This window comes from Crinia signifera, chromosome 3, assembly GCF_055691185.1.
Source record: "Crinia signifera chromosome 3, ASM5569118v1, whole genome shotgun sequence".
NCBI classification, from domain to species: Eukaryota; Metazoa; Chordata; class Amphibia; order Anura; family Myobatrachidae; genus Crinia; species Crinia signifera.
The window spans coordinates 342,508,027-342,520,598 of record NC_139219.1 but is presented as its reverse complement, the minus strand read 5'-3'; the positions used below and the strand labels follow the sequence as shown (position 1 = coordinate 342,520,598).

The following is a 12,572-nucleotide window of genomic DNA, read 5'->3' as shown; positions in this document are numbered from 1 at the left end:
TTACTGCACAGATGGTGGGAGAAGGGGGCATTGGGCTGAATGTGGGGTCCTGTTACATAACTTCCAGGGTGTAGAGGATGTTTAATATGCAGAGGAGGGGTGTATAGTGGAGTGGGCTTATTATTCATAATTTTCTGGTGGGAGGACAGCTTGCTTGACTGCAGTTATCTCCAGTTCCCGGAAATAAATTTCTTAGATTTTAATGGAATTAAAAACTAGAGAATCCCACCTACCAAATGGTATTGGGGACTAGGGGATGAGAGTTCAGGAGGCAGAGCAATCTGCCAACGAGTATATAAAACTACATACCAGGTGTGTGGAGCTGGAGCAGTAACCAGCTGCTGGAAGGCTGATATCTCTGGTTCTTGGAACAGTAGAGACAAGCTACTAGTGTCCATCAAAGGGGGAGAGTCCCAGCTTTTGGAATGTACCCTCAGAAAAACTCTAAGTCAGACAGAACCTGAAATATCTGAGTGGGAAGAGCAATTAACAGGCTTGGATGGGGACCACTGCTTTGAAGTCAGATATCTCCGGTTCCCCAGGGCCAATTTTTAAAATTCTTGTACCTATGGAAAGAGGGGACCCTCAGCTTTCAGGCTAGACTCCTGGGGGGGTTTCTGGGTACTCAGAAATCCCCCCCTGCGTGCGCTACTGGGTGTAGTTTGGTTAATGGCTTTGTGTGTAAGTAAAAGAATTTTGTATTGAATACGGTAGAATACAGGTAACCAATGAAGTGACTGACAGAGTAGCTTTGCAGACGATGAACGTCTGGCTAGGAAGATCAGCCTCGCAGCTGCATTCATAATGGACTGTAGTGATGAGAGTCTGTATTGGGGAAGGCCAATAAGGAGACTATTGCAATAATCACTGCATGAGATGATGAGAGCATGGATTAGAGTTTTTGCAGTGTCTTGTGTAAGGTAAGGGCGAATTTTAAACATGTTTTTTTATGTGCATGTGGCATGATTTTCAGACAGATTGAATGTGGGGTACAAAGGAAAGTTCTGAGTCAAGGATAACACCTAGGCAGCGAGCTTGAGAGGTAGGAGTGATTGCCATCTTCTCAACAGCAATAGAGATATCAGGTTGGTAACTACTATTTATTGGCGGAAATATAATTAATTCTGTTTTTGAGATATTAAGTTTGAGGTGGCGAAATTAAAACCAGAATGAAACAGCAGAAAGGCATTCTGAGACACGGCTCAATACAGATGGGGACAAGTCCGGGGAGGATAGGTAGAGCTGAGTATCATCCGCATACAGATTATACTGAAATCCAAAGGAGCTGATTAGTTTGCCAAGAGATGAGGTATAGATTGAGAAAAGCAGAGGACCTAAAACTGAACCCTGAGGTACTCCAACTGAAAGAGGTAGCGGAGAGGAGGTAGAATCAGAGAAACGAACACTAAAGGAGCGGTTAGATAGGTAGGATGAGAACCAAGAGAGGGCTGTGTCTTTAAGACCTATGGATTGTAGTGTTTGTACAAGAAGCGTGTGGTCAACAGTGTCAAAAGCAGCAGAGAGATCTAGAAGAATTAGTAGTGAATAGTGCTTTCTCTGTGGAGTGTTGGGCACGAAAGCCTGACTGATACAGGTCCATTAAGTTGTGCGAGTTAAGAAAGTGTGTGAGGCGAGTGTAGGCAAGTCTTTCAAGTAGTTTGAAGGTGCGTGGAAGTTGAGAAATGGGACGGAAGTTTGAGAGAGAGCTTGTATCAGAATTCTGTTTTTCAGAATCGGAGTAATAACTGCGTGTTTGAACAATGAAGGAAAGACACCAGTAGAGAAAGAGAGGTTACAGATTTTAGTTAAGATTGGGATGAGCACAGGAGATAAGAGATTTACTTATTTGCGAGGGTATAGGGTCAAGAGAAGAGGTAGTAGAGTGGGAGGAAGAGAAATGTGCAGATACTTCATCTTCATTTGTGGGATCAAATGAAGTAAATGCATCAGAGGGCTCAGGTATGGAATTGAGCATATCACCAACTGATGCTGCTTTCCCACTGCCAAGCCGTTTAAAGAACAGGTAATTTTAAACGGTATTTAAAACGGTATTAGCTTTCACATTGCAGTAGATTACCATTTTAAATACCGTTTAAGTACCATTCACATTGCAGTAATACCGTGTAAACCCCTCGTGTCCCCTGGTACCTGTCCTGCCCCCTCCCCCCGTACCTGCCAGCTGGTACCCTCGCTTCCCCCCATGCCCTGGTACCCCCTCCCCCCCTGCCCTGGTACCCCCCTCCCCCTGTCCTGGTACCTGGGGGGGATGGGGGTACCAGGGCAGGGGGGGAGGGGGTTACCAGGGCATTCATATTAATATTTCTGCGGGCTTGAGGTGCATTAAATGATTTCTGTGTTTTTGAGTTAGAAGTACTAGAGGACAGCGTGCAGGAGATAAGGTTGTGATCTGAGAGAGGGAAAGGAGAATTGGTGAATTCAGACAATGAGCACAGCTTAGTGAATACCAGATCAAGGCAGTGGCCATCCCGATGAGTAGAGGAGTCAGTCCATTGGGAGAGGCCGAAGGAGGAGGTTAGAGAGAGTAGTTTGGAGGCATGAGCAGCAGATTTTGGGTTATCAATAGCAATGTTGAAGTCACCCATGATGATGGTTGAGATGCCAGAGGACAGGAAGAGAGGAAGCCAGGCAGAAAAATCTGCCAGAAATCGTGATGGCTGCCCAGGTGGGCGATAGATAGCTGCAACACGCAGCAAGAAAGGAGTGTAAGTTCTGATGGAATATACTTCAAATGATGTGAATGAGAGTGATGGAACCTGTGGTATAACTTTGTATGTGAAGGATTGGGATAGTAATATTCCAACCCCACCTCCTCTGCTGTCACCAGGTCTGGGGGTGTGTGTGAAGTGGAGAGCATCATGTGACAGGGCTGCAGGGGAGGCTGTGTCTGATTGTGAGAGCCATGTTTCTGTTATAGCCAGCAGGTTAAAGTTGTTTGAAATGAAGAGGTCTTTGATGGATGTTAATTTGTTGCCAACAGAGCGTGCATTCCATAACGCACATTTTAGTGATTTGGGAGGGACCACAGCCCAAATGCTTCTAGGAGACAACTCAACTCTATATCCAGGTTATTCCCCATAGGGATGTCCTAGGTGATGTTATTCTCTATAGCGATGTCCTAGGTGATGTTATTCTCTATAGCGGTGTCCTAGGTGATGTTATTCCCTATAGCGGTGTCCTAGGTGATGTTATTCTCTATAGCGATGTCCTAGGCGATGTTCTTCTCTATAGCAGTGTCCTAGGCGATGTTATTCCCTATAGCGGTGTCCTAGGTGATGTTATTCCCTATAGCAGTGTCCTAGGTGATGTTATTCCCTATAGCAGTGTCCTAGGTGATGTTATTCTCTATAGCAGTGTCCTAGGTGATGTTATTCCCTATAGCAGTGTCCTAGGTGATGTTATTCTCTATAGCGATGTCCTAGGTGATGTTATTCCCTATAGCGGTGTCCTAGGTGATGTTATTCTCTATAGCGATGTCCTAGGCGATGTTCTTCTCTATAGCAGTGTCCTAGGTGATGTTATTCTCTATAGCAGTGTCCTAGGCGATGTTATTCCCCATAGCGGTGTCCTAGGCGATGTTATTCCCTATAGCAGTGTCCTAGGTGATGTTATTCCCTATAGCAGTGTCCTAGGTGATGTTATTCCCTATAGCGGTGTCCTAGGTGATGTTATTCCCTATAGCGGTGTCCTAGGTGATGTTATTCCCCATAGCAGTGTCCTAGGCGATGCTATTCCCTATAGCAGTGTCCTAGGTGATGTTATTCCCTATAGCGGTGTCCTAGGCGATGTTATTCCCTGTAGCATTGTTTTAGGAGATGTTATTCTCTATAGCAGTGTCCTAGGTGATGTTATTCTCTATAGCGATGTCCTAGGTGATGTTATTCCCCATAGCAGTGTCCTAGGCGATGTTATTCCCTATAGCAGTGTCCTAGGTGATGTTATTCCCTATAGCGGTGTCCTAGGCGATGTTATTCCCTGTAGCATTGTTTTAGGAGATGTTATTCTCTATAGCAGTGTCCTAGGTGATGTTATTCTCTATAGCGATGTCCTAGGCGATGTTCTTCTCTATAGTGGTGCCCTAGGCGATATTCTTCTCTATAGCAGTGTCCTAGGTGATGTTATTGCCTATAGCAGTGACCTAGGTGATGTTATTCCCTATAACGATGTCCTAGGCAATATCATTCTCTATTTCTGTGTCCTGGGTGATGTTATTCCCTATAGTGGGGTCCTAGGTGATGTTATTCCCTATAGCGATGTCCTAGGTGATGTTATTCCCTATAGCGATGTCCTAGGTGATGTTATTCTCTATAGCAGTGTCCTAGGTGATATTATCCCACATAGCGATGTCCTAGGTGATGTTATTCTCTATAGCAGTGTCCTAGGTGATGTTATTCCCTATAGCAGTGTCCTAGGTGATTTTATTCCCTATAGTGGTGTCCTAGGTGATGTTATTCCCTATAGCGGTGTCCTAGGTGATGTTATTCCCTATAGCAGTGTCCTAGGTGATGTTATTCCCTATAGCAGTGTCCTAGGTGATTTTATTCCCTATAGTGGTGTCCTAGGTGATGTTATTCTCTATAGCGATGTCCTAGGTGATGTTATTCCCTATAGCAGTGTCCTAGGTGATATTATCCCACATAGCGATGTCCTAGGTGATGTTATTCTCTATAGCAGTGTCCTAGGTGATGTTATTCCCTATAGCAGTGTCCTAGGTGATTTTATTCCCTATAGTGGTGTCCTAGGTGATGTTATTCCCTATAGCGGTGTCCTAGGTGATGTTATTCCCTATAGCGGTGTCCTAGGTGATGTTATTCCCTATAGCGGTGTCCTAGGTGATGTTATTCCCTATAGCGGTGTCCTAGGTGATGTTATTCCCTATAGCGGTGTCCTAGGTGATGTTATTCTCTATAGCAGTGTCCTAGGTGATGTTATTCTCTATAGCGGTGTCCTAGGTGATGTTATTCTCTATAGCAGTGTCCTAGGTGATGTTATTCTCTATAGCGATGTCCTAGGTGATGTTATTCTCTATAGCAGTGTCCTAGGTGATGTTATTCCCTATAGCAGTGTCCTAGGTGATGTTATTCCCTATAGCGGTGTCCTAGGTGATGTTATTCCCTATAGCGATGTCCTAGGCGATGTTCTTCTCTATAGCAGTGTCCTAGGTGATGTTATTCTCTATAGCAGTGTCCTAGGTGATGTTATTCCCTATAGCGATGTCCTAGGTGATGTTATTCCCTATAGCGGTGTCCTAGGTGATGTTATTCTCTATAGCGATGTCCTAGGTGATGTTATTCTCTATAGCAGTGTCCTAGGTGATGTTATTCCCTATAGCAGTGTCCTAGGTGATGTTATTCCCTATAGCGATGTCCTAGGTGATGTTATTCCCTATAGCAGTGTCCTAGGTGATGTTATTCCCTATAGCGATGTCCTAGGTGATGTTATTCTCTATAGCGGTGTCCTAGGTGATGTTATTCTCTATAGCAGTGTCCTAGGTGATGTTATTCTCTATAGCGATGTCCTAGGTGATGTTATTCTCTATAGCAGTGTCCTAGGTGATGTTATTCCCTATAGCGGTGTCCTAGGTGATGTTATTCCCTATAGCGGTGTCCTAGGTGATGTTATTCCCTATAGCAGTGTCCTAGGTGATGTTATTCCCTATAGCGGTGTCCTAGGTGATGTTATTCCCCATAGCAGTGTCCTAGGTGATGTTATTCCCTATAGCGGTGTCCTAGGTGATGTTATTCCCTATAGCAGTGTCCTAGGTGATGTTATTCCCTATAGCGGTGTCCTAGGTGATGTTATTCTCTATAGCAGTGTCCTAGGTGATGTTATTCCCTATAGCAGTGTCCTAGGTGATGTTATTCCCCATAGCAGTGTCCTAGGTGATGTTATTCCCTATAGCGGTGTCCTAGGTGATGTTATTCTCTATAGCAGTGTCCTAGGTGATGTTCTTCCCCATAGCAGTGTCCTAGGTGATGTTATTCCCTATAGCAGTGTCCTAGGTGATGTTATTCCCTATAGCGATGTCCTAGGTGATGTTATTCCCTATAGCGATGTCCTAGGTGATGTTATTCTCTATAGCAGTGTCCTAGGTGATGTTATTCCCTATAGCAGTGTCCTAGGTGATGTTATTCCCTATAGCGGTGTCCTAGGTGATGTTATTCCCTATAGCGATGTCCTAGGTGATGTTATTCTCTATAGCAGTGTCCTAGGTGATGTTATTCTCTATAGCGATGTCCTAGGTGATGTTATTCCCTATAGCGATGTTCTAGGAGATGTTATTCCCTATAGAGATGTCCTAGGTGATGTTATTCTCTATATCGGAGTCCTAGGTGATGTTATTCTCTATAGCGGAGTCCTAGGTGATGTTATTCCCTATAGCAGTGTCCTAGGTGATGTTATTCCCTATAGCGGTGTCCTAGGTGATGTTATTCCCCATAGCAGTGTCCTAGGTGATGTTATTCCCTATAGCGGTGTCCTAGGTGATGTTATTCCCTATAGCAGTGTCCTAGGTGATGTTATTCCCTATAGCGGTGTCCTAGGTGATGTTATTCTCTATAGCAGTGTCCTAGGTGATGTTATTCCCTATAGCAGTGTCCTAGGTGATGTTATTCCCCATAGCAGTGTCCTAGGTGATGTTATTCCCTATAGCGGTGTCCTAGGTGATGTTATTCTCTATAGCAGTGTCCTAGGTGATGTTCTTCCCCATAGCAGTGTCCTAGGTGATGTTATTCCCTATAGCAGTGTCCTAGGTGATGTTATTCCCTATAGCGATGTCCTAGGTGATGTTATTCCCTATAGCGATGTCCTAGGTGATGTTATTCTCTATAGCAGTGTCCTAGGTGATGTTATTCCCTATAGCAGTGTCCTAGGTGATGTTATTCCCTATAGCGGTGTCCTAGGTGATGTTATTCCCTATAGCGATGTCCTAGGTGATGTTATTCTCTATAGCAGTGTCCTAGGTGATGTTATTCCCTATAGCGGTGTCCTAGGTGATGTTATTCCCTATAGCGATGTTCTAGGAGATGTTATTCCCTATAGAGATGTCCTAGGTGATGTTATTCTCTATATCGGAGTCCTAGGTGATGTTATTCTCTATAGCGGAGTCCTAGGTGATGTTCTTCCCCATAGCAGTGTCCTAGGTGATGTTATTCTCTATAGCGTTGTCCTAGGTGATGTTATTCCCTATAGCAGTGTCCTAGGTGATGTTATTCCCCATAGCAGTGTCCTAGGTGATGTTATTCCCCATAGCAGTGTCCTAGGTGATGTTATTCTCTATAGCGATGTCCTAGGCGATGTTCTTCTCTATAGCAGTGTCCTAGGTGATGTTATTCTCTATAGCAGTGTCCTAGGTGATGTTATTCTCTATAGCGGTGTCCTAGGTGATGTTATTCTCTATAGCAGTGTCCTAGGTGATGTTATTCTCTATAGCGATGTCCTAGGTGATGTTATTCTCTATAGCAGTGTCCTAGGTGATGTTATTCCCTATAGCAGTGTCCTAGGTGATGTTATTCTCTATAGCAGTGTCCTAGGTGATGTTATTCTCTATAGCGATGTCCTAGGTGATGTTATTCTCTATAGCAGTGTCCTAGGTGATGTTATTCCCTATAGCGGTGTCCTAGGTGATGTTATTCCCTATAGCGGTGTCCTAGGTGATGTTATTCCCTATAGCGGTGTCCTAGGTGATGTTATTCCCTATAGCGGTGTCCTTGGTGATGTTATTCCCTATAGCGGTGTCCTAGGTGATGTTATTCCCTATAGCAGTGTCCTAGGTGATGTTATTCCCCATAGCAGTGTCCTAGGTGATGTTATTCCCTATAGCGGTGTCCTAGGTGATGTTATTCCCCATAGCAGTGTCCTAGGTGATGTTATTCCCTATAGCGATGTCCTAGGTGATGTTATTCTCTATAGCAGTGTCCTAGGTGATGTTATTCCCTATAGCAGTGTCCTAGGTGATGTTATTCCCTATAGCAGTGTCCTAGGTGATGTTATTCCCTATAGCAGTGTCCTAGGTGATGTTATTCCCCATAGCAGTGTCCTAGGTGATGTTATTCCCTATAGCGATGTCCTAGGTGATGTTCTTCTCTATAGCAGTGTCCTAGGTGATGTTATTCCCTATAGCGGTGTCCTAGGTGATGTTATTCCCTATAGCGGTGTCCTAGGTGATGTTATTCCCTATAGCGGTGTCCTAGGTGATGTTATTCCCTATAGCGGTGTCCTAGGTGATGTTATTCCCTATAGCGGTGTCCTAGGTGATGTTATTCCCTATAGCAGTGTCCTAGGTGATGTTATTCCCCATAGCAGTGTCCTAGGTGATGTTATTCCCTATAGCGGTGTCCTAGGTGATGTTATTCCCCATAGCAGTGTCCTAGGTGATGTTATTCCCTATAGCGATGTCCTAGGTGATGTTATTCTCTATAGCAGTGTCCTAGGTGATGTTATTCCCTATAGCAGTGTCCTAGGTGATGTTATTCCCTATAGCAGTGTCCTAGGTGATGTTATTCCCTATAGCAGTGTCCTAGGTGATGTTATTCCCCATAGCAGTGTCCTAGGTGATGTTATTCCCTATAGCGATGTCCTAGGTGATGTTATTCCCTATAGCGATGTCCTAGGCAATGTTCTTCTCTATAGCAGTGTCCTAGGTGATGTTATTCTCTATAGCAGTGTCCTAGGTGATGTTATTCTCTATAGCGGTGTCCTAGGTGATGTTATTCCCTATAGCAGTGTCCTAGGTGATGTTATTCCCTATAGCGGTGTCCTAGGTGATGTTATTCTCTATAGCAGTGTCCTAGGTGATGTTATTCCCTATAGCAGTGTCCTAGGTGATGTTATTCTCTATAGCAGTGTCCTAGGTGATGTTATTCCCTATAGCGGTGTCCTAGGTGATGTTATTCCCTATAGCGGTGTCCTAGGTGATGTTATTCCCTATAGCAGTGTCCTAGGTGATGTTATTCCCTATAGCAGTGTCCTAGGTGATGTTATTCCCCATAGCAGTGTCCTAGGTGATGTTATTCCCTATAGCGGTGTCCTAGGTGATGTTATTCCCCATAGCAGTGTCCTAGGTGATGTTATTCCCTATAGCGATGTCCTAGGTGATGTTATTCTCTATAGCAGTGTCCTAGGTGATGTTATTCCCTATAGCGATGTCCTAGGTGATGTTATTCTCTATAGCAGTGTCCTAGGTGATGTTATTCTCTATAGCGGTGTCCTAGGCGATGTTATTCTCTATATCAGAGTCCTAGGTGATGTTCTTCCCCATAGCAGTGTCCTAGGTGATGTTATTCTCTATAGCGGTGTCCTAGGTGATGTTATTCCCTATAGCGGTGTCCTAGGTGATGTTATTCCCTATAGCAGTGTCCTAGGTGATGTTATTCCCCATAGCAGTGTCCTAGGTGATGTTATTCTCTATAGCGGTGTCCTAGGTGATGTTATTCCCTATAGCGTTGTCCTAGGTGATGTTATTCTCTATATCGGAGTCCTAGGCAATGTTATTCTCTATAGCAATGTCCTAGGTGATGTTATTCTCTATAGCAGTGTCCTAGGTGATGTTATTCCCTATAGCGATGTCCTAGGTGATGTTATTCCCTATAGCGGTGTCCTAGGTGATGTTATTCCCCATAGCAGTGTCCTAGGTGATGTTATTCCCTATAGCAGTGTCCTAGGTGATGTTATTCTCTATAGCGATGTCCTAGGTGATGTTATTCCCTATAGCGGTGTCCTAGGTGATGTTATTCTCTAAAGCAGTGTCCTAGGTGATGTTATTCCCTATAGCAGTGTCCTAGGTGATGTTATTCCCTATAGCAGTGTCCTAGGTGATGTTATTCTCTATAGCGATGTCCTAGGTGATGTTATTCCCTATAGCGGTGTCCTAGGTGATGTTATTCCCTATAGCGGTGTCCTAGGTGATGTTATTCCCTATAGCAGTGTCCTAGGTGATGTTATTCTCTATAGCGATGTCCTAGGTGATGTTATTCCCTATAGCGGTGTCCTAGGTGATGTTATTCCCTATAGCAGTGTCCTAGGTGATGTTATTCCCTATAGCGGTGTCCTAGGTGATGTTATTCCCTATAGCAGTGTCCTAGGTGATGTTATTCCCTATAGCAGTGTCCTAGGTGATGTTATTCCCCATAGCAGTGTCCTAGGTGATGTTATTCCCCATAGCAGTGTCCTAGGTGATGTTATTCTCTATAGCGATGTCCTAGGTGATGTTATTCCCTATAGCGGTGTCCTAGGTGATGTTATTCTCTAAAGCAGTGTCCTAGGTGATGTTATTCCCTATAGCAGTGTCCTAGGTGATGTTATTCCCTATAGCAGTGTCCTAGGTGATGTTATTCTCTATAGCGATGTCCTAGGTGATGTTATTCCCTATAGCGGTGTCCTAGGTGATGTTATTCCCTATAGCGGTGTCCTAGGTGATGTTATTCCCTATAGCAGTGTCCTAGGTGATGTTATTCTCTATAGCGATGTCCTAGGTGATGTTATTCCCTATAGCGGTGTCCTAGGTGATGTTATTCCCTATAGCAGTGTCCTAGGTGATGTTATTCCCTATAGCGGTGTCCTAGGTGATGTTATTCCCTATAGCAGTGTCCTAGGTGATGTTATTCCCTATAGCAGTGTCCTAGGTGATGTTATTCCCCATAGCAGTGTCCTAGGTGATGTTATTCCCCATAGCAGTGTCCTAGGTGATGTTATTCCCTATAGCAGTGTCCTAGGTGATGTTATTCCCTATAGCAGTGTCCTAGGTGATGTTATTCCCTATAGCAGTGTCCTAGGTGATGTTATTCCCCATAGCGTTGTCCTAGGTGATGTTATTCTCTATAGCGATGTCCTAGGTGATGTTATTCCCCATAGCGGTGTCCTAGGTGATGTTATTCTCTATAGCGATGTCCTAGGTGATGTTATTCTCTATAGCGACGTCCTAGGTGATGTTATTCCCTATAGCGGTGTCCTAGGTGATGTTATTCCCTATAGCGATGTCCTAGGTGATGTTATTCCCTATAGCAGTGTCCTAGGTGATGTTATTCCCCATAGCGTTGTCCTAGGTGATGTTATTCTCTATAGCGGTGTCCTAGGTGATGTTATTCCCCATAGCAGTGTCCTAGGTGATGTTATTCTCTATAGCGATGTCCTAGGTGATGTTATTCTCTATAGCGACGTCCTAGGTGATGTTATTCCCTATAGCGGTGTCCTAGGTGATGTTATTCCCTATAGCGATGTCCTAGGTGATGTTATTCCCTATAGCAGTGTCCTAGGTGATGTTATTCTCTATAGCGGTGTCCTAGGTGATGTTATTCTCTATAGCGATGTCCTAGGCGATGTTATTCCCTGTAGCATTGTTTTAGGAGATGTTATTCTCTATAGCGATGTCCTAGGCGATATTCTTCTCTATAGCAGTGTCCTAGGTGATGTTATTCCCTATAGCGGTGACCTGGGTGATTTTATTCCCTATAACGATGTCCTAGGTGATGTTATTCCCTATAGCGGTGTCCTAGGTGATGTTATTCCCTATAGCGGTGTCCTAGGTGATGTTATTCCCTATAGTGGGGTCCTAGGTGATATTATCCCACATAGCAATGTCCTAGGTGATGTTATTCCCTATAGCGGTGTCCTAGGTGATGTTATTCCCCATAGCGATGTCCTAGGTGATGTTATTCCCCATAGCAGTGTCCTAGGTGATGTTATTCCCTATAGCGATGTCCTAGGTGATGTTATTCCCTATAGCAGTGTCCTAGGTGATGTTATTCTCTATAGCGGTGTCCTAGGTGATGTTATTCTCTATAGCGATGTCCTAGGCGATGTTATTCCCTGTAGCATTGTTTTAGGAGATGTTATTCTCTATAGCGATGTCCTAGGTGATGTTATTCTCTATAGCGACGTCCTAGGTGATGTTATTCCCTATAGCGGTGTCCTAGGTGATGTTATTCCCTATAGCGATGTCCTAGGTGATGTTATTCCCTATAGCAGTGTCCTAGGTGATGTTATTCTCTATAGCGGTGTCCTAGGTGATGTTATTCTCTATAGCGATGTCCTAGGCGATGTTATTCCCTGTAGCATTGTTTTAGGAGATGTTATTCTCTATAGCGATGTCCTAGGCGATATTCTTCTCTATAGCAGTGTCCTAGGTGATGTTATTCCCTATAGCGGTGACCTAGGTGATGTTATTCCCTATAGCAGTGTCCTAGGTGATTTTATTCCCTATAACGATGTCCTAGGTGATGTTATTCCCTATAGCGGTGTCCTAGGTGATGTTATTCCCTATAGCGGTGTCCTAGGTGATGTTATTCCCTATAGTGGGGTCCTAGGTGATATTATCCCACATAGCAATGTCCTAGGTGATGTTATTCCCTATAGCGGTGTCCTAGGTAATGTTATTCCCCATAGCGATGTCCTAGGTGATGTTATTCCCCATAGCAGTGTCCTAGGTGATGTTATTCCCTATAGCAGTGTCCTAGGTGATGTTATTCTCTATAGCGATGTCCTAGGTGATATTATTCCCTATAGCGGTGTCCTAGGTGATGTTATTCTCTAAAGCAGTGTCCTAGGTGATGTTATTC

General features: G+C 44.1%; 1 protein-coding gene across 2 annotated transcripts in view; it reads left to right on the top strand.

The window, feature by feature from the left end:
- Window positions 1-12,572, top strand: part of EMILIN1 (elastin microfibril interfacer 1) — a 165,345-nt gene that overhangs the window by 33,695 nt on the left and 119,078 nt on the right. The window lies entirely within an intron of this gene.